This window comes from Chlorocebus sabaeus, chromosome 18, assembly GCF_047675955.1.
Source record: "Chlorocebus sabaeus isolate Y175 chromosome 18, mChlSab1.0.hap1, whole genome shotgun sequence".
In the NCBI taxonomy this organism is placed as follows: Eukaryota; Metazoa; Chordata; class Mammalia; order Primates; family Cercopithecidae; genus Chlorocebus; species Chlorocebus sabaeus.
In genome coordinates this window covers 60,240,778-60,262,384 of record NC_132921.1, presented here as the reverse complement: position 1 = coordinate 60,262,384, position 21,607 = coordinate 60,240,778, and the positions used below count along the sequence as shown (strand labels likewise).

Sequence of the window (21,607 nt, the reverse complement as noted above, 5' to 3'; positions counted from 1 at the left end):
CACATGGCCTTACCCTACCAAAAGGGAGCTGGAAAATGCAATCCTACCAGGTGTCTGAAGAACTAAGAAAAGGTAGAAAGAGGAAGACAGACTGTTTATTAAACCTAAGAATGAAAGAACAGCAGAGCAGCAGAGCATCTTATAACCAGTACTCCCTCCACCCAAAAGAAGGCAGCCCTGCATTTCCTGACTTCCAGCCTAGCAACAGACCATAGGCACGTTCTTTCCCCAGATCGAACGAATGTGAGGAATGGAAGTCCCACAACAACAAATGACAATGGCTGCATTATTGTGAAAGCTTAAGATTTCTGCAGTACTGTGGGGTGGATGTCCTTGATTGGCACAGCTCTCCACACCATTACTAAAAGACCCAGACTCTTTCCTTCTTGTGACTTTGCAGTCCCCTAGGACCTCATCATTGCCTGCATCCAGCCAGCCAGAAGGGGATAGTGTTTGGAAAAATTGTTGAGGGAGGTTTTCATAGGATAAGCATGAAAATCTCACACACACGCACACATAAACACACACACACACTCTTGTTTATGATCTCTTGGAAACAGCTTAGCAACATGGCCAAACCTAATTGCAGAAGAGCCTGGGATGTCTATCTCTGTTTCCAGGAGAAAAGAGAAAATGTATTTTATGCATGCTTGGTCATCCCCTTCAAATAAATCAATTTCTATAACATAAAAACTATATCTAAGTTCACCCGAAGGTTAGCATCAAATATGGGAAACAAAGGAAGAGGCATTCCTCATTAAATTTAGGAACACTTTCATCACTTTTTTCCCCACATAGTCTTGGAGGAACCAGTCAAAAGAAACATATATTAGAAATATAAAAATTCAAGAAGAAGAGACAAAATTACCTTATTTTTCAGGAGTTGTGATTATTCACCTGAAGAAAATAAAGCAATCAACTGAAAACTCATTTCAAACAACAATTCACAAGGTAGATGTGTGTAAAAAATTAACACAAAAATTATCAGCCTTCCTACACACAAACAAAAATCACTAGAAGATATATTTGAAAAAAAGGCAACAATTAAAAAATAAATGAAAAGGGAAAATAGAATCATGGTTCCAAGATGGCTGAATAGGAACAGCTCCAGGCTACAGCTCCCAGCATGAGCGATGCAGAAGATGGGTGATTTCTGCATTTCCAACTGGGGTACCAGGTTCATCTCACTGGGGCATGTCGGACAGTGGGTGCAGGACAGTGGGTGCAGCCCACCAAGCGAGAGCTGAAGCAGGGCAAGGCATTGCCTCACCTGGGAAGCACAAGGGTAAGGGAATTCCCTTTCCTAGCCAAGGGAAACCGTGACACACAGCACCTGGAAAATTGGGTCACTCCCACCCTAATACTGTGCTTTTCCAAGGGTCTTAGCAAACGGCACACCAGGATATTATATCCGATGCCCGGCTCAGAGGGTCCCACGCCCAAGAAGCCTCCCTTATTGCTACTACAACAGTCTGAGATCTAACTGCAAGGTGGCAGTGAGCCTGGGGGAGGGGCGCCCACCATTGCTGAGGCTTGAGTAGGTAAACAGAGCTGCTGGGAAGCTCGAACTGGGTGGAGCCCACCACAGCTCAAGGAGGCCTGCCTGCCTCTGTATTCTCCACCTCTGGGGACAGGGCGTAGCCAAACTAAAGGCAGCAGAAACCTCTGCAGATTTAAATGTCCATGTCTGACAGTTTTGAAGAGAGTAGTGGTTCTCCCAGCATGGAGTTTGAGATCTGAGAACAGACAGACTGCCTCCTCAAGTGGGTCCCTGACCCCCGAGTAGCCTAACTGGGAGGCACCCCCCAGTAGGGGCAGACTGATAGGTCATATGGCGGGGAACTCCTCTGAGATGAAGCTTCCAGAGGAACAATCAGGCAGCAACATTTGCTGTTCAGCAATATTCACTCTTCTGTAGCCTCTCCTGCTGATAACCAGGCAAACAGGGTCTGGAGTGGACTTCCAGCAAACTCCAACAGACCTGCAGCGAAGGGTCCTGACTGTTAGAAGGAAAACTAACAAAAAGAAAGGACATCCACACCAAAACCCCATCTGTATGTCACCATCACCAAAGACCAAATACCTTTGGGGAAAAGATGGGGAAAAAACAGAGCAGAAAAGCTGAAAATTCTAAAAATCAGAGCGCCTCCCCACCTCCAAAGGAACAAAGGAACACAGCTCCTCACCAGCAATGGAACAAAGTTGGATGGAGAATGACTTTGATGAGTTGAGAGAAGAAGACTTCAGATGATCAAACTTCTCCGAGCTAAAGGAGGAAGTTCAAACCCATCACAAAGCAGCTAAAAATCTTGAAAAAAGATTAGATGAATGACTAACTAGAATAGCCAATGTAGTGAAGTCCTTAAATGACCTGATGGAGCTGAAAACCATGGTACAAGAACTACGTGACGAATGCACAAGCTTCAGTAACCGATTCGATCAACTGGAGGAAAGGGTATCGGTGATTGAAGATGAAATGAATGAAATGAAGCAAGAAGAGAAGTTTAGAGAAAAAAAGAGTAAAAAGAAACAAACAAAGCCTCCAAGATATGGGACTATGTGAAAAGACCAAATCTACGTCTGATTGGTGTACCTGAAAGTGATGGGGAGAATGGAACCAAGTTGGAAATCACTCTTCAGGATATCATCCAGCAGAACTTCCCCAACCTAGCAAGGCAGGCCAACATTCAAATTCAGGAAATACAGAGAATGCCACAAAGGTACTCCTCGAGAAGAGGAAATCTAAGACACATAATTGTCAGATTCAACAAAGTTGAAATGAAGGAAAAACTGTTAAGGGCAGCCAGAGAGAAAGGTCGGGTTACCCACAAAGGGAAGCTTATCAGACTAACAGCAGATCTCTCAGCAGAAATTCTACAAGCCAGAAGAGTGGGGGGTCAATACTCAATAGTCTTAAAGAAAAGAATTTTCAACCCAGAATTTCATATCCAGCCAAACTAAGTTTCATAAGTGAAGGAGAAATAAAATCCTTTACAGACGAGCAAATGCTGAGAGATTTTGTCACCACCAGGCTTGCCCTACAAGAGCTCCTGAAGGAAGCAATAAACCTGGAAAGGAACAACTGGTACCAGCCACTGCAAAAATATGCCAAAATGTAAAGACCATCAATGTGAGGAAGAAACTGCATCAACTAACGAGCAAAATAACCAGCTAATATCATAATGACAGGATCAAATTCGCACATAACAATATTAACGTTAAATGTAAATGGGCTAAATTCTCCAATTGAAAGATAAAGACTGGCAAATTGGATAAAGAGTCAAGACCCATCAGTTTGCTGTATTCAGGAGACCCATCTCACATGCAGAGACACACATGGGCTCAAAATAAAGGGATGGAGGAAGATCTACCAAGCAAATGGAAAACAAAAAAAAGGCAGGGATTGCAAGCCTAGTCTCTGATAAAACAGACTTTAAACCAACAAAGATCAAAGGAGACAAAGAAGGCCATTACATAATGGTAAAGGGATCAATTCAACAAGAAGAGCTAACTATCCTAAATACATATGCACCCAATACAGGAGCACCCAGATTCATAAAGCAAGTCCTTAGAGACTTACAAAGAGACATAAGACTCCCACACAATAATAATGGGAGACTTTAACACCCCACTGTCAATATTAGACAGATCAATGCAACAGAAAGTTAACAAGGATATCCAGGAATTGAACTCAGCTCTGCACCAAGCAGACCTAATAGACATCTACAGAACTCTCCACCCCAAATCAACAGAATATACATTCTTCTCAGCACCACATCGCACTTATTCCAAAATTGACAACATAGTTGGAAATAAAGCACTCCTCAGCAAATGTAAAAGAACAGAAATTATAACAAACTGTCTCTCAGACCACAGTACAATCAAACGAGAACTCAGGATTAAGAAACTCACTCAAAACCACTCAAATACATGGAAACTGTACAACCTGCTCCTGAATGACTACTGGGTACACACCAAAATGAAGGCAGAAATAAAGATGTTCTTTAAAACCAATAAGAACAAAGATACAACATACCAGAATCTCTGGGACACATTTAAAGCAGTGTGTAGAGGGAAATTTATAGCACTAAATGCCCACAAGAGAAAGCAGGAAAGATCTAAAATTGACACCCTAACATCACAGTTAAAAGAACCAGAGAAGCAAGAGCAAACACATTCAAAAACTAGCAGAAAACAAGAAATAACTAAGATCAGAGCAGAACTGAAGGAGATAGAGACACAAAAAACCCTTCAAAAAATCAATGAATCCAGGAGTTGGTTTTTTGAAAAGATCAACAAAATTGGTAGACCACCAGCAAGACTAATAAGGAAGAAAAGAGAGAAGAATCAAACAGACACAATAAAAAATGATAAAGGGGATATCAACACCGATCCCACAGAAATGCAAACTACCATGAGAGAATACTATAAATACCTGTATGCAAATAAACTAGAAAATCTGGAAGAAATGGATACATTCCTGGACACATACACTCTCCCAAGACTAAACCAGGAAGAAGTTGAATCCCTGAATACACCAATAACAGGCTCTGAAATTGAGACAATAATTAATAGCCTACCAACCAAAAAATGTCCAGGACCAGACAGATTCACAGCCAAATACTACCAGAGGTACAAGGAGGAGCTGGTACCATTCCTTCTGAAACTATTCCAATCAATAGTAAAAGAGGGAATCCTCCCTAACTCATTTTATGAGGCCAACATCATCCTGATACTAAAGCCTGGCAGACACAACAAAAAAAGATAATTTTAGACAAATATCCCTAATGAACATTGATGCAAAAATCCTCAATAAAATACTGGCAAATCGAATCTAGCAGGACATCAAAAAGCATATCCACCATGATCAAGTGGGCTTCATCCCTGGGATGCAAGGCTGGTTCAAGATACACAAATCAATAAATGTAATCCATCATATAAACAGAACCAAAGACTAAAACCACATGATTATTTCAATAGATGCAGAAAAGGCCTTTGACAAAATACAACAGCCCTTCATGCTAAAAACTCTCAATAAATTTGATATTGATGGAATGTATATCAAAATAATAAGAGCTATTTATGACAAACCCACAGTTTCCGAATGGTCAAAAACTGGAAGCATTCCCTTTGAAAACTGGCACAAGACAGAGATGCCCTCTCTCACCACTCCTATTCAACATAGTGTTGGAAGTTCTGGCCAGAACAATCAGGCAGCAGAAAGAAATAAAGGGTATTCAATTAGGAAAAGAGGAAGTCAAATTGTCCCTGTTTGCAGGAGACATTATTGTATATTTAGAAAACCCCATCGACTCAGCCCAAAATCTCCTTAAGCTGATAAGCAACTTCAGCAAAGTCTCAGGATACAAAATCAATGTGCAAAAATCACAAGCATTCTTATACACCAATAACAGACAAAGAGAGAGCCAAATCATGAGTGAACTCCCATTCACAATTGCTTCAAATAGAATAAAATACCTAGGAATCCAACTCACAAGGGATGTGAAGGACCTCTTCAAGGAGAACTACAAACCACTGCTCAAGGAAATAAAAGAGGACATGAACAAATGGAAGAACATTCCAAGCTCATGGATAGGAAGAATCAGTATCATGAAAATGGCCATACTGCCTAAGGTAATTTATAGATTCAATGCCATCCCCATCAAGCTACCAATGACTTTCTTCACAGAATTGGAAAAAAATTAATTTAAAGTTCATATGGAATCAAAAAGGAGCCCACATTGCCAAGACAATCCTAAGCCAAAAGAACAAAGCTGGAGACATCATGCTACCTGACTTCGAACTATACTACAAGGCTACAGTAACCAAAACAGCATGAAACAGCATGGTACTGGTACCAAAACAGATATATAGACCAATGGAACAGAACAGAGGCCTCAGAAATAATATCACACATCTACAACCATCTGATCTTTGACAAACCTGACAAAAACAAGAAATGGGGGAAGGATTCCCTATTTAATAAATGGTGCTGGGAAAACTGGCTAGCCATATTTAGAAAGCTGAAACTGGATCCCTTCATTACACCTTATATAAAAATTAATACAAGATGGATTAGAGACTTAAATGTTAGACCTAAAACCATAAAAACCCTAGAAGAAAACCTAGGTAACACCATTCAGGACATAGGCATGGGCAAGGACTTCATGACTAAAACACCAAAAGCAATGGCAACAAAAGCCAAAACTGACAAATAGAATCTAATTAAACTAAAGAGCTTCTGCACAGCAAAAGAAACTACCATCAGAGTGAACAGGCAACCTACAGAATGAGAGAAAAATTTTGCAATCTACTCATCTGACAAAGGGCTAATATCCAGAACCTACAAAGAACTCAAACAAATTTACAAGAAAAAAACAAATGACCCCATTTATGCAGCCAACAGACACATGAAAAAATGCTCATCATCACTGGCCATCAGAGAAATGCAAATCAAAACCATAATGAGATACCATCTCACACCAGTTAGAATGGCGATCATTAAAAAGTCAGGAAACAACAGGTGCTGGAGAGGATGTGGAGAAATAGGAACACTTTTACACTGTTGGTGGGATTGTAAACTAGTTCAACCATTGTGGAAGACAGTGTGGTGATTCCTCAAGGATCTAGAACTAGAAATACCATTTGACCCAGTCATCCCATTACTGGGTATATAACCAAAGGATTCTAAATCATGCTGCTATAAAGACACATGCCCACATGTTTACTGCGGCACTATTCATAATAGCAAAGACTTGGAACCAACCCAAATGTCCATCAATGACAGACTGGATTAAGAAAATGTGACACATATACACCACGGAATACTATGCAGCCATAATAAAGGATGAGTTCATGTCCTTTATAGGGACATAGATGCAGCTGGAAATCATTCTCAGCAAACTATCGCAAGAACAGAAAACCAAACACCACATGTTCTCACTCACAGGTGGGAATTGAACAATGAGAACACTTGGACACAGGAAGGGGAACATCACACACCAGGGCCTGTTGTGGGGTTGGGGGAGTGGGGAGGGATAGCATTAGGAGATATACCTAATGTAAATGACGAGTTAATGGGTACAGCACACCAACATGGCACATGTATACATATGTAACAAACGTGCACGTTGTGCACATGTACCCTAGAACTTAAAGTATAATAATAAATAAATAGATAGATAAATTAAAAAAAAAGAAAAGGGAAAATGTCGATGAATAATCTTTGAAAGAAAAGTGGTAATATCTACATAATAAGATGTTTATAAAACTATTGAGGAGGAAAGGAAAAAGAAAACCTGAACAGAACAAAACAAAAAGGTCTACCAAGTTTTTGGACTAGAGGGTGCAAAATCATAAAGCATTTCCTTAAATCAATACACATATTCTATAAAATTTAAATTCAAATGCCAACAGGTTTTGAGGAAAGCAGAAGGAGACTAGATAGGTCAATCTAGAATTCAAATGGAAAATAAACAAGAATCATCAGGACAAGTCAGGGGGAAATTTCAAAAGTTACAGGGCAGGAGTGGACTAGCTCTACCTGATATTAACACATTATTCAAATAGCACATATATTAGTTTCGTATGGCTTCTGTAACAAATTACCACAAACTCGAACCATACCAATTTATTAGCTTATAGTTCTGGAGGTCAGGAGTCCGAAATGGGCCTCGCTGGGCTAATGTCAAGGTGCGGGCAGGGGTGTGTTCCTTTGTGGAGGATCTAAAGGAGAATCTGATGCTTCGCCTCTTCCATCTCCTAAAAGCCATTGTTTTCCTAGGCTCACAGCCTCATCCCATTGTCTTTGAAGTCAGCAATGTTGCATTTCTCTAAAATTTTTCTGTAGTCCTGTTTCCATCTTACTCTAAACACAGATGGAAATGTGTCTCTAATTTTATGCCCACATGATTAGATTTTGCCTATCCAGATAATCTAAGAAAATCCCTCCATCTCAAGGTTTCAAGTTTAATCAAATCTGCAAAATCCCTTTTGCTATGTAAAGAAATACATGTATAGGTACCAGGGATTAGGATGTGGACATCTTGGAGGTGGAGGGATGAGGGGAAGGACATTATTCTGCCTACTTCATCATGATTCTGATTCATGTATAGATAGAACAATGAAATATAACAGAAAATATAGAAATATTAAAGAAAATCTAGCAACAGATTATAGCAAACATAGGGTGTTAATCTATTATAAATGCCATTTTATATATTATAAATTATAATATAAATATATTATTTATATTTATAATCTATCATAAATGCCATTTTATATCAGTGGGAAAATTGCTTATTCAACACATATTATTTAAATAACTGGATTAGAATTGGAAATTAAGTAAATTGGATACCACCATAAGGCACTATAACAAAATTAATTCCAGATGGATCAAAGATTTAAATGTAAAGAAATGAAACCATAACAAAATTAGTGTAAACTGTGGAGGAATATTTTATAACCTTTGAGTGAGGAAACCATAAAAGAAGATATTGATAAATCCAACTCCATAAAAATTTTAAAATATGCATGGTAAAAGAATACCTTAAACTAAATCAAAACATAAATCACAAACTGTATATTTTTTAACTTCAACTCATTTCATTGCATAAGGTTAATATCTTTAATATATAAAGAACTCCTATGAATCAATAAAAAAGAACCTAACAGAAAATTGGACAGAAGTTGCACATAAACAGTTCATAGAACAGAAATTCAAATTGCTCTTAAACACATGAAAATATGTTCAACCTCACTCATAAGCAAAGATGAAAATTCACCCTGAGATATCTTTTTTTAACCTAGCAGATGGACAATGATAAATCTGATAACACATTATGTTAATCATGGTATGCATACATGATACTGGAGTAGATGTCCATTGATAAAATCTCTGAGAGGAGCAATTTACTAAAACTAAAAATGCATATACACTTTGATAAAGCAACTCTATTTCTATGAATTTATGTGCTAAATATAAAATGGGCAAAATAGAATGTGTACATGGCAAATAGAACGTGTCAGTATTGTTTGTTATAGCAAAAGATTGAACATAAACAAAATGCCCAATAGGTCCTTGGTTAGTTATAATAATCCACATATTCAGATACTCTGGAATACTCTTAAGCTATCCAAAGAATAAAGTAGCTTCTTCATACTGATATAAATGGATCACCTAGATAAATTTTAACTTCACCAAAATGCAGAATATCACACAGGGCAAGCTCACATTTGTGTCAAATTACAGACCAGATTCCAAGGCCAAGTAGGAATAATTTTAAAATTATATCTTTTCCTCTTTTTGCCTTGAATCATCAAAGGTTGATTACAAGTAAATTTCTGATATTAAATGTCAATGTTATAAATCATCTTTTAGGCATGGTAATAGGATATCAAGCGTAAGCCAGCAGGATTTTGCATGGGGAGTTCCCCCCTTTCCTTCCACCTTTCCCTAGCAAACATTCTGGGAAACGAGGCACATTTTTTCCTGAATTAAGTATGCTTCACTGTGATCTCATTTTCTCTTCATTCATCAGACACCCCAAACTTGACCCGCAACCCAAACTGCATTCTTTTCCCGTTGGACCTTAAAGTTTCAGGAAACTGATATTTTAGCCACACACACAAAAAAGCCTTTAATCTAAAGATTAGTTTCTACATGTTCTCTAAATAGTTTTGGAAAATCACTTTGCAAAGTGTCTGAGAATGGTTATAGGTTGTTATACTACCTGCCTTAATTTTCAGAGATGCTATACATTATGAGTAACTGGAAAGGAAGAGTTTCTGCAGTTTATGGGCACATCTGTTTTCAAAATCTGTTTTCCAGAATGATTGTTGACTCCTTAGTACCTGTTCTTTTCCTTTGCTTATTAGATATCCTGCATTAGAATAATGATTCAGCGAAGTAATACAGCTACAGTCTGTCTTTCACTCTTGATCTGGCTGATCCTCCTATCTTTGTCTACCAGGAAATATAATCATTAAAATGAAAGTCCTGGAACATGGATAAAGAATGACACTTTCCCCAGAGATACAGGCTTCATACCAGGGCAACCCACACATTTTGTTACTTGGCTTTCTTTTCCATATCAGGCATGGTGGACACCAATCTCTGTGGCCCTATAACTCATGATGGCTTCCTCCTTCTCTGGGAATAATCCCATACACAGACAATGTGTTTATAAGACTTAATAGATTCTGCTCCTCTATGGCAAGAGGAGCAGATTTTATAAGATTCTTTATAAGATTAAAGAATCTGTTTATAAGAGTCTGCTCTGCTCCTCTTGCCATAGACATACATTGATAGACAACCCAACTGGGCTAATCAGCCCTTTCCCCATATTTTTGTCTAGAAGTAAAGGAAGAGAGGCAGCCTCTCTGTGGGAGTTGGAAACACAGGACGCAGACCCAGGAGCAGCTGCCTACCTGCTACGGTTTCTGCTACACGGAGAAAGCTTATTTGCAGTAGGCAGTATTTAAGGCAACAACATAGAGATAAGCAGAAAAAAAGACACATGAAAGAGAGGCCTAGGGGCTTTGATATCTTGGTTCCAGTGGACCCTGGGTCTCACTACGTCCTTGTCTTTCCCATAATTATGTGAAATATTTCAGTAATTCTCCTCTAAAAGACCCACTTGGCCTAAGCTAGTAGGTGGACTTGGGTTTCTATGAGTTCCAACCAAAACAGTTCTGACTAACGCACATTGCTTACATGACAATATCCACCTGCTCAGACATCCCTCCCTACGCATATGTGCCCTGGGTTTCAATCCTTGGCCCCACTATTGAAGAGCTGTGTGACCTTGGGACAATTAGATAACCTCTTCAGACTCAATTTACTCATCTCTTTGATGAGGTAATGATAGAATCCATCTAAAAGGATTATTATGGAGTTTCAGTGAGTGAATAAATGAAAATTTGCTTATAATAGTGCCTGAAACACAGTAAGTGGTCAAAAAGTTAGCTATTCTTGTTATCATATATCATTATACCTATATATGTAAAACATATTATAAATATATTGTAAAATATATTGCCACATAATCTAGTAATATGTTTAGAACAATAAATCAAATTTTTTTGTATGCTTTTTATATGCCAGACAGTGCTAATATAATCATGTAATTTAATGCTCACAAAGCTTATGAGGTAAAAAGCATTATTATCTCCACATTACTAAGAATAAAATTACATAATTTTTTCAAAGTCTTACAGTTAGAAATTAGCAGGATCAGTCATTGGAGCTATGCCTTTGACTTCAAAACCTACGCTCTTTTTTTTTTTTTTTTTTTTTTTCGTAACCTTTTCTGAGTGTTGCTGGGCTGGGGCGTAATATATGAGTAATTAAAAATGTACAAAACCTAAACTTTCCACCAAATGAATATTCACAAAGTGCCCTCCATGTAACCACCACTCAGGACAGATGCCCCTTAAAGTCTTCTTTCAGTCTCTCTCTTGCCCTCTTCTCTGAAAAATCACTCTTACGATGACTTGAACTGAGTCAAATTAGCTAATCGAGAACTACATTTCCCAGAATTCCATTATGATCCAGTTAAGTTTGGTCACAAGAGAAATCTGCTCAGGATTTGGAAGGCAGGAATAAAACAGTAGCCGTTCAGCTATGAAAGTCACTGCAAGACACCAGGTACAGCTCCAGCCCATGCACACTGACACTGCTGGCTCCCCAGGTTGGCCTGGGACAGCAGCCCAGCCTCAGCTGCTTCAGTTCCCACCAAACCTCCTCCTTCAGCTGCGCCCAGTGCTAGCCCAGGTGTCTGTGCAGCTCCATGGCAAAGGGTGTAGCAACTTCTGCAGGTCACCAGCACCATCAAGGTCAGAGACAGTAAGAGAAAAATACAAGTAACAGATTGTCCTCATGGGCTCCCGGTCTTGAGGCCATGCAATAGTAAGTCTGTGAGATTCGTATTGTTGCATGTAGCCATAGTTTGTTTTCTTTTTTTCTCTGCCATTTCATATATTGTATGAATGTAGTACAATTAATTTACCAGTTTTAGTGCTGATTGTTAATTGGGGTGTTTCTAGGGTACGTTTATTGTGAATAATACTATTCTGAGTATTTTTATACCTATTTATTAGTGCATATAGCAAACATTTCTGTTGAGTATGTAACTAAGAACAGCATTGCTGGGCCATAGCGTATTCATATGTTGAACTTTAATAGAAAATACTGAGCTATTTCCTAAAGTCTTTATGCCATTTTCCACTCCCACCAGTAGTACATGCATTGCAAATATGTTATCCAATACTGTAGCTTGCTTTTACTCTCTTTTTAGGGGAGTCTGTAAATGAATAGAGGTTCTTCATATTAAAGTGATCCAATTTATCAATCTTTTCCTCTACAGTTAGTGCTTTTCAATTCTGTTTAATAAATCTTTCTCTACCCCCTAAGACATGAAGAAACAGTCCTATATTACCTTTTGGAAGCTTTATTGTTTTTGCCTTTCACACACAGATTTGTAAGTTACCTGGAATTAATTTTCATGTCCAATATGAGGCAGGAGTTCAGTTTCATTTATTCCAAATGGTCATAAAATTGATCTACCACCACTCACTGAAAAGTTGATCTTTGTCAAAAATTAAGTCATAAATGAATAAATCTGTCTCTATGAATAAATCAGTCTGTGCCTTCTACTCTGCTCCATTTATTTATCTCTCATGGCATTATTACCACACTGTGTAAATTATTCTAGCTTTAGAATGTGACTTTATAGCCAGTAAAACAAGTTCTACTACCTTATTCATCTTCTTCAAGAGCAACTTAGCTATTCTTGGCCTTTGTTTTTCCATCTAAATATGAAAATCAGCTTATCAATTTACACCAAAAAAATCTGTAAGGAATTTTAACTGAGATTGAATCTATAGACCAATTGAGAGGAATAACTGACATCTTTAAAATTGTAAGTCTTTTGATGCATTCTTTAAATGATCTCAATTATGGTTTATAATTTTCTGTGTAGACATCTTAAACATCATTTGACCAATGAACAAAGTTTCAGGAGAATCAAGGTATTTTTATAGTCTCAAAATATCTCCCATAAGATATCTACCAACAACAAAGGGAAAAAATAGGAAATTTTTCTGACAGGGAAACCTGGCAGACACCACTGTAACTAAGTGATCAAGGTTACCATCAACAGTAATAAGTTGTGTCAACATCAGGCACCTCCTGATGTTGCAGTATCACATCTGTAATACATTCTCGCCAAAAATGCAGAACCCCATGGAATCATGAAAAAACATCAGACAAATTAAATTGAAAGACATCCTACAAAATACCTGACCACTAATCATCAAAAGTGTCAAGTTTATAAATGACAAGCAAAAACTGAAGAACTGCCACAGATTGGATGAGACTAAGGAGATGCAAAAACTAAATGCAATGTGGGAATCCTGGATTGGATCCCAGAAATGAAAAGAACCTTAGAGGTCAAACTGGCAAAATTCTAATAATGGTTGTGGCTTAGTTAACAGTATTGTCCAATGTTAATCTACTTGTTTTAAAAAAATTGTACTATGGTCATGCAAGTTGTCAACTTTAGGAAAAGACAAAGAGTATGTGTAAACTTCTATGTCAGTTTTGCAACTTTTCTGTGAGTTTGATATTATTTCAAGATTTTAAAAGAAATAAAGGGAAAATAAAGTTATACTGGTTCATGAAATAATTGGAATCTTCTTTGCTCTTTTTATATTCTTTAGAGAAGTTTACATAAGATCAATAGGATTTCTGCCTTTATGTTTGGTAGAATTCATCAGCAAAACTATCTGGATTAGAGTTCTCTTTGTGGGATAATTTTACATTATGAGTTCTATTTAACTAATAGTTACAAAGAAGAAAATTTTTCTAATTTTCTCATGACTATGTTTTCTTTAGGAACCTATTCATCTATCCATTTTATTTAATTTTCAAATTTGCTGGCATAAAGATTTTTGTAATACCTTATTTTTTGTATTGACTATAGGATCTATAGTGATGTCATCTTTTTTCATGCCTGATACCAACTATTTTGCCTTCTTTTTCCCATTCATTCCTGCCATGGCTTTACCAATTTTATTAGTCTTTTCAATAAAGAAATTTTAAGTTTTTAGAAGTTCCTTATTTTGTTTGTTTTCTCTTTTACTGATTTATTTTCTTTTCTTTATAATTTTATTCTTCCTATTTTTTGATTTTAATTTATGATTATTTTACTAACTTCAAGAAATAGAAAGCCACTGGTTTTTGGCCTTTTTTGCTTTCTAATGTATTTATTTTAGGCTATAAGTTCCCTCTAAGTGAACTTTAGCTGCATCCCTCAATAGTTGATGTTGTTTTCATTATTATTTAGTTTAAAAATGCTTCCTGGGCCGGACAAGGTAGCTCAAGCCTGTAATCCTAGCACTTTAGGAGGCCGAAGCAGGCAGATCACTTGAGGTCAGGAGTTCAAGACCAGCCTGGCCAATATGGTGAAACCCTGTCTCTACTAAAAATACAAAAATTACCCGGGCATGGTGATGTGCGCCTGTAATCCCAGCTACTCAGAAGGCTGAGGCAGGAGAATCACTGCAACCCAGGAGGCAAAGGTTGTAGTGAGCTGAGATAGCGCCATTGTACTCCAGCCTGGGTGACAGAGTGAGACTCGGTCTCAAAAATAAATAAATATATAAATAAACAAATAAAAGTGCTTACTGCCTCAGAAGCCCACATGCTCACCTCTGCGGCACATTCCTTCTCCTCTCCCCTCTTCTGAAATGCTTCCTTCATCATTGGAATCTATGATGTAAAATAATTTTGCTAGATATAGGAAGGACAGGAAAAGGTCTCTGCCCTCAAGAATGTTTTTGAAGAGTAAGATGTATTAACAAGATCCAAAAAATCATCAATACACTTGAAATATGGTGAATGACATGACTGGCACAATTTTTTAAAATCCTGACTACAGTGTTTGGGCAAAATTTCATGCAGAATGTGGATTTTAGCTGAACTCATACTTACAGAAAGGACTTAGGTGGTGGGAGGAAAGGGATAAGGGAAACTAGGATGAGCAGAGACCTAGTGGGTGGAAAGTTCAAAGAGCTGTTTGGGGAAACAATGAGTCAGTGTGGCTTACTGAAGAATTTGTGTGATTAAATGGGAGAACTGAAGTTAAAAAATAGGTCTGTCTTATACATCATGGTGAATATTGGGTAAATGAATTTGATTTCATCTTGTAGAGAATGGAGAGCCATTTTAAAATTTAGATTGGCAACTGATACAAACAAATGGCCAGGTACATGGCTCACTCACACCTGTAATCCCAGCACTTTGGGAGACCAAGTCAGGAGGATTGCTTGAGCCTGGAAGTTTGAGACCAGCCTGGGCAACATAGTAAGACCTCATCTCTGCAAAATATACAAAAATTAGCTAGGTGTGGTGGCATGTACTTGTGGTCCCAGATACTCAAGAGGCTGAGGTGGGAGGATCACTTGAGCCCAGGAGGCAGAGACTATAGTGAGCCATGATCGTGCCACTGCATTCCAGCCTGGGCAACAGAGCCAGACCCTATCTCAAAAAAAAAAAAAAAAAGAAAGAGAGAAAGAGAGAGAGAGGGAGGGAGGGAGGGAAGGAAGGAAGGAAGGGAAGGAGGCAGGGAGGGAAGGAGGAAGGGAGGAAGGGAGGAAGGAAGGAAAGTATTATAGGAACACCAATCAGGAGGCTCAAGTTAGATAAATTGAAAAGAACAGAAGCTAAAAGCAAGAAACCAAGCACATGTCCTAAGGTCTTTACTGGGGTAATAATAGGAGGAATTAAAAAGACAGTAGGAGAACCTGCAGAGAGGGTTGGTGGGGGTGCATCTCATTGATCCTTTGGGATCAATCCCAAAGAAGATTGACTTTAGTGAATAAGGACATAAGTACTCTCTAACCACATCAAAGAAATGATGCATTTGATATCAGGCTGAAAAGAGCAATAGCAGTATAAAGAGCCTTTATCCTATGTTTAGATGCTTTCCTCACTTTTTTTTTTTTTTTTTTTTTTTTTGAGAAACCACTTTCTCATATTTTGGGGTGGTGTTTCTGCTTTTCAACGTGTATGTGAGGAATTGTTGCAATTTTCACTTTGTCGATTACATTGGCCAAGAGATATTATATTGCATTTCAACCTGATGCCTTCCACATTTGTATAGATCACAAACCCCATAGTTTAGGAATGAGCCAAAACATGCCACATATGCATGATGCTAAAGGTCGTCACCTTGAAATGCATCATATCAAATGGAATCTTATTTCTTGCCAAAAACTTTGTGGGCGTCTGTCACATTTATCTTCCTTCCATCAACAGCAGCAGCAGCAGCAGCAGCAACATCATAATATTTCATATCCAACCTTGGATGACATCAGAGAGACTATTTAGCTCATTTCGATGAGTTTTCACCATACGACCAGAACCTCAAGGCTCCTGTTCTCACATTCCCCGTCTCCTCATCATCACAGATCAAGGTTCACTTTCTTTGTCAACTTTCCCTTTAACCCCACTCACTAACAAAATCACTGACTTAACTCTCACTACAACAAAACTATATATTTACAAATGGCTATTTCTCTTGCATTGGTTGGCTTTTGTCTTTTCCATTAGATTATAAACTGTAAGCTGTGAGTATTCCCAAAAATGTCTCTAACTAACATATTACCATTCTTTGACGATACGTGATTGTATATGAATTTATCTTGTTCTTCATAACTTTATTCTCTTTCTCCCAAACCCACCCATGCATCACTTTCATGGGCTAATGTAATCGGAACCACTCCTGGCATTTAGGCTAGAAAACACCGACAATGATGAGGAAAGCAAGTATCCTTTAAACATTTATCTTCTCCGTTGTTATGCTATAGTCCCCTGAAGCTGCCTGCAAAAGCCACAATATTCTTGTTGCTGATGGTGTCACTCATGAAAATTCTGGTGTCTGTGCCAAGAAAACTTATTATAAGAAAGAAACGTATTTTCCCACTCCTCCGGTTTCTATGAGGAAGAATTTTTCCCTAAGCACTTCTGGCTTCTCAGCCTACCCCTTACTTTTCAGCAATAGAGTGAATTACCTGAGTTGACGAATCTGGGAGAGGAACTGGACACACACACCTCAGCATCTTCTTATCATCGTCTTCATCTCGGAAGCCAGCCATCTGCAGGGTGAGGTGCTCCTCTGTGCTAGTTTTCCAGGGCAGGCCTCACAGAGAGCAGCCTGCAAAAGTGCAGCACTGCCCGAGGCCAGGTGGGTCAGTCTCAGTCTAAGTATTTTGTATAAGTAAAGATGCCCACTTTCACTGCACATCCAAGATTCTAACAGTCGGCATCTCGGTTTCCATCTGACCTATTGTTCATCTTTGTCATAAAATTACTCAGAAAAGGAGATTGTTCACTGGGTCCCTTTCCAGCGGCAACAGTGCTACCAGACATTTGGCTGGCATTGGCAGGAGTTAGTAAGTTCCTAAGGCAATGCTGCTCTCTGAATGTGGGCAAGGAGGGCATCCATTTCCTCCCTGAAAGCCGTGCTGCAGTTAATACTCACAGTGGACACTGTGGTCCCCTACGCTCCTGTCTCTAATAAACCTCCAGGTTCCTCTCATCCTTTTGCCCTGTGACCTGAGGCCACAAACCAATCTCAAGGAACACATAGCATCTCACAGTGATCAAGCGACATCTTCCTTCTTAGAGGTAAAGGCTTGTGTTGCTGTATCCTCTCTGCTGTAGGGACAGCTGGCCCTCTGTTTTCCCAGGTTCGATATCTGCAGATCAAAAATAGTTGGAAAAAAATTACAGATAGAAAGACAACATAGTATAACAACTATTTACATAGCATTTACACGGTGTTAGACATTATAAGTAATCTAGAGATGATTTAAAGGGGTTGGGCATGGTGGCTTATGCCTGTAATCCCAGCACTTTGGGAGGCTGAGGTGGGCAAATCACTTGAGGCCAGGAGTTCAGGACCAGTCTGGCCAACACGGAGAAATCCTGTCTTTACTAAAAATAGAAAAATTAGCTGGGCGTGGTGGTGCATGCCTGTAGTCCCAGCTACTTGGGTGGCTGAGGCACGAGAATCGCTTGAGCCGAAGAGGCGGAGGCTGAAGTGAGCCGAGATTGCGCCACTGTGCTCCAGCCTGGGCAACAGAGTAAGACTCTGTCTCAAAAAAAAAAAAAAAAAAAGTATATGGGAGGATGTGCATAGGTTATATGGAAATACTATGCCATTTTATGTAGGGGGCTTGAGCATTCAGGGATGTTTGTATCCACAGGGGCCCTGGAACTAATCCTCCATGGATACCAAGGGATGACTGTAGCTTCCAGCAGGGAGATCATCACAATGGCATGTTTTTTATGTTTCAGAGGGAAGCATCTTCTAGTCTATGAATGTACACTCTGGAGCTGCTCTGAATATTGGCAATGTTGCTACCACTCTAGAAGTCAGGAACTTAAAGACCCTTTTCTAACACACTGGCCTAGGGTAAGTCAACTGAGAGTGTGGTCAGAGTGTATCTCAACATGGAGCATTGCAGCCCCAGTGCCTCACTTCTGAGTGACCCAAAGAGCCCAGAACAAGTGGGAAAAGTAGACACAAGTAAAATCTCCTTTAACTAGTTCTTTCCTCCCACCTCCCACACTCACCCACCTCATTTTCAGGTCCTTCTTTCTTCTATGCCCAGACCTGTCTAATGTATGTGAAAATAGAATCTCCCAACTTTTTCTCACTGAGACCAACTGAGCTTATTATATAATTTCAGCTCTTGTTCCAAGAAAACCAAGATCAATCTAAAAAAGCAGTCATCTGAACTTGGCAGACATTCGTGTGGGAAAGTCTTTAAGCAAAAACAAATTTGTTGACGTACTGGGACAAGAAACTTAGAGAACAGATAAAATGTTCCATGAGCCAACTCTGTCCTCGCTTCAGATTCACTCTTTTCTCAGCCAACAGTCCTTGTTCCACTCTATGGAAGACGCCAATTCATCAGTTTATCATGATTAGGCCAGATGCCCTCACCAAAGGGCCCAAGGAATACCAAACGGTCATTCCTTAGGCCTTTTGGTTAGGGAGAAAATCACTAAGTTCAGAAACCTCAGGCTGTAGGGCATGAAAAAAACACCTGACCAACAAAAGGAGTGAAGAAAGGTATTAACAACAAACAGTTGCGTTGAGATAGCTTTTGTGCTTCTAGTCTATGTCAATCAATTAATTTCCTCTGACCACGCTCCCCTCCTCTTCAAGACTATATGGAGAGGGGTTCTTCTGTCTTTATTACAGTTAGTGACAACATGACAAAACGTACTGAATTCAGTCTCAAAATAGAAATATAAATATTAGGGTTCCCCAAGGAAGGAAGTTGCTTTTCCTTTCCCAAGCATGAAGTGGAGGAGACAGGGAGAAGATGGTTCTGGGGAATATCAAAACAGCTGCAGCTCCTTAGGCAAAGGGAAATACTAGTTAGGGACAGACTCACATCAAGGAAAGAGGTACTAAGAAACTGGTCTTATAAAGGACCAAAGCAACTGGAAAGAAAGTAAATCACTTTATACCCAGTGGAAAACACTGGAGGCTCATGGTGGCCCAGGTGGATTGATGTATTATTCAAAAGGTAATAGCTTTCTAGGATTTGTGCCTGTGTCTACCTCTTCTTCCTCTGTGGTTTCTTAGTGAGCAAGGGTTTTAAGATAGTAGGTGAGAGTCAGAAAAGAAGATGCCAGAATGTCAAATAACTCCCAAGTACTGTGCTGAATATTTTTGGTGCTCTGGGTTTTCTTGAGTTGTTTCTTTTCTTTCTTTCTTTTTTTTTTTTTTTTAATACTTTAAGTTCTAGGGTACATGGGCAAAACATGCAGGTTTGTTACATATGTATACATGTGCCATGTTGGTGTGCTGCACCCATTAACTCATCATTTACATTAGGTATATCCCCTAATGCTATCCCTCGCCCCTCCCCCATCCCCACAATAGACCCTGGTGTGTGATGTTCCCTTTCCTGTGTCCAAGTGATCTCATTGTTCAATTCCCACCTATGAGTGAGAACATGCAGTGTTTGGTTTTCTGTTCTTGCGATAGTTTGCTGAGAATGATGGCTTCCAGCTGCATCCATGTCCCTACAAAGGACACGAACTCATCCTTTTTTATGGCTGCATAGTATTCCATGGTATATATGTGCCACATTTTCTTAATCCAGTCTGTCACTGATGGACATTTGGGTTGATTCCAAGTCTTTGCTATTGTAAATAGTGCCACAATAAACATACGTGTGCATGTGTCTTTATAGCAGCATGATTTATAATCCTTTGGGTATATATCCAGTAATGGGATGGCCGGGTCAAATGGTATTTCTAGTTCTAGATCCTTGAGGAATCGCCACACTGTTTTCCACAATGGTTGAACTAGTTTACAGTCCCACCAACAGTGTAAAAGAGTTTCTGTTTCTCCACATCCTCCCCAGCACCTGTTGTTTCCTGACTTTTTTCTTTCAGGAGCTATAAGACTGGAACAAATGGGCAGCCACTGAGAGGCTCAGCCTTGCTCACTGCCTTGCTCACTCACTACTTTCTGAGCAAGGCAATTCTCCTCCTTCTCAGAATCTCCTGCCTGATAAAAATCAATGATAAAAATGTATATCCTGTCCAAGCAGAAACTTTTGTTTCCCAAGGGCTCAAAGCATTCCCAATCACCAATCCTGTAATCCACAATTCCAATCAGTATTTAGCCAATAGGCTAAATTTATCTTCTAAATATCAACATCTATGTTCAAATCAAGAATAGATCCAATTAGCAGGTAGAGGAATTAGAACATGCAAGTCAGTGTCCTACCAGTATAATCCAGAGCCATCACGTCAGTGCTGCTAAAAATGGTATTAGCTAATTAGGTGACCACCATTAATGCAAGTCACGATGCAAGGTAACTGACAGTGTTGTTGCCCTATTGACCCAAGCCACAGTTTATGGCCACACCACTCTGAACAAGTCTGATCTCCTCTAATGAACCATGCCATTTATCTGAACCTGAACTCAGTGATATTTAACTATAGACTTATGCCCTATAAAATAGGCAGGACCCAGAAGGCTGATATTGTTTTCTGTTTCTCAGATAATAGTAATACCCTTTGTTTTTTGTGAGTAAACTAGTTGCTCCAAAGAGAAACTCACCCACAATAATTAGTTCCCTGAGATCTTTTCACAAAGTCCAGGACCCAGTAGATCCATCCAGTGGCATTTACAGCCTAGAACTGGTATTTTCCTTACAATGGCATGGTCCAGCTCATTGAAAACAACAAATTGCTAACTGTAGAATAATTTCTCTGGAATTTTAAAGAATTCAAAGGAAACAACTGCATTCTTTCAGAAATTTACCACAACTGAAACAAGGCCAAGTTTATAAAAATTCCTTAACTGTAATCTACTCCACAAAATCCCAAAGCTGGAAAGAACCTTGAAGTCATCTAGTTCATACATATCCTTCAGAAAAGAAAAGATCAAAAGGACTTGAAATTTAAAAAAAAAACAACCCTGGATTCCTGTCCTATTTCAGCCACTAATTCATTTGACCCAGAACACATTATATCATCTCCCTCAAATAGTGTCTTCATATGTATGAT

The 21,607-nt window shown here is 38.9% G+C and overlaps 1 long non-coding RNA gene across 4 annotated transcripts in view; it reads right to left on the bottom strand.

Annotated features, from left to right (window-relative positions):
- The window catches only part of LOC103222644 (uncharacterized), a 353,739-nt gene that overhangs the window by 63,658 nt on the left and 268,474 nt on the right, over positions 1–21,607 (bottom strand). For all 4 annotated transcript variants that reach the window (XR_005234819.2, XR_005234818.2, XR_005234820.2 and 1 more), the window contains one exon: positions 17,077–17,763. This is a non-coding gene — a long non-coding RNA (uncharacterized lncRNA). The remainder of the gene's footprint in view (positions 1–17,076; positions 17,764–21,607) is intronic.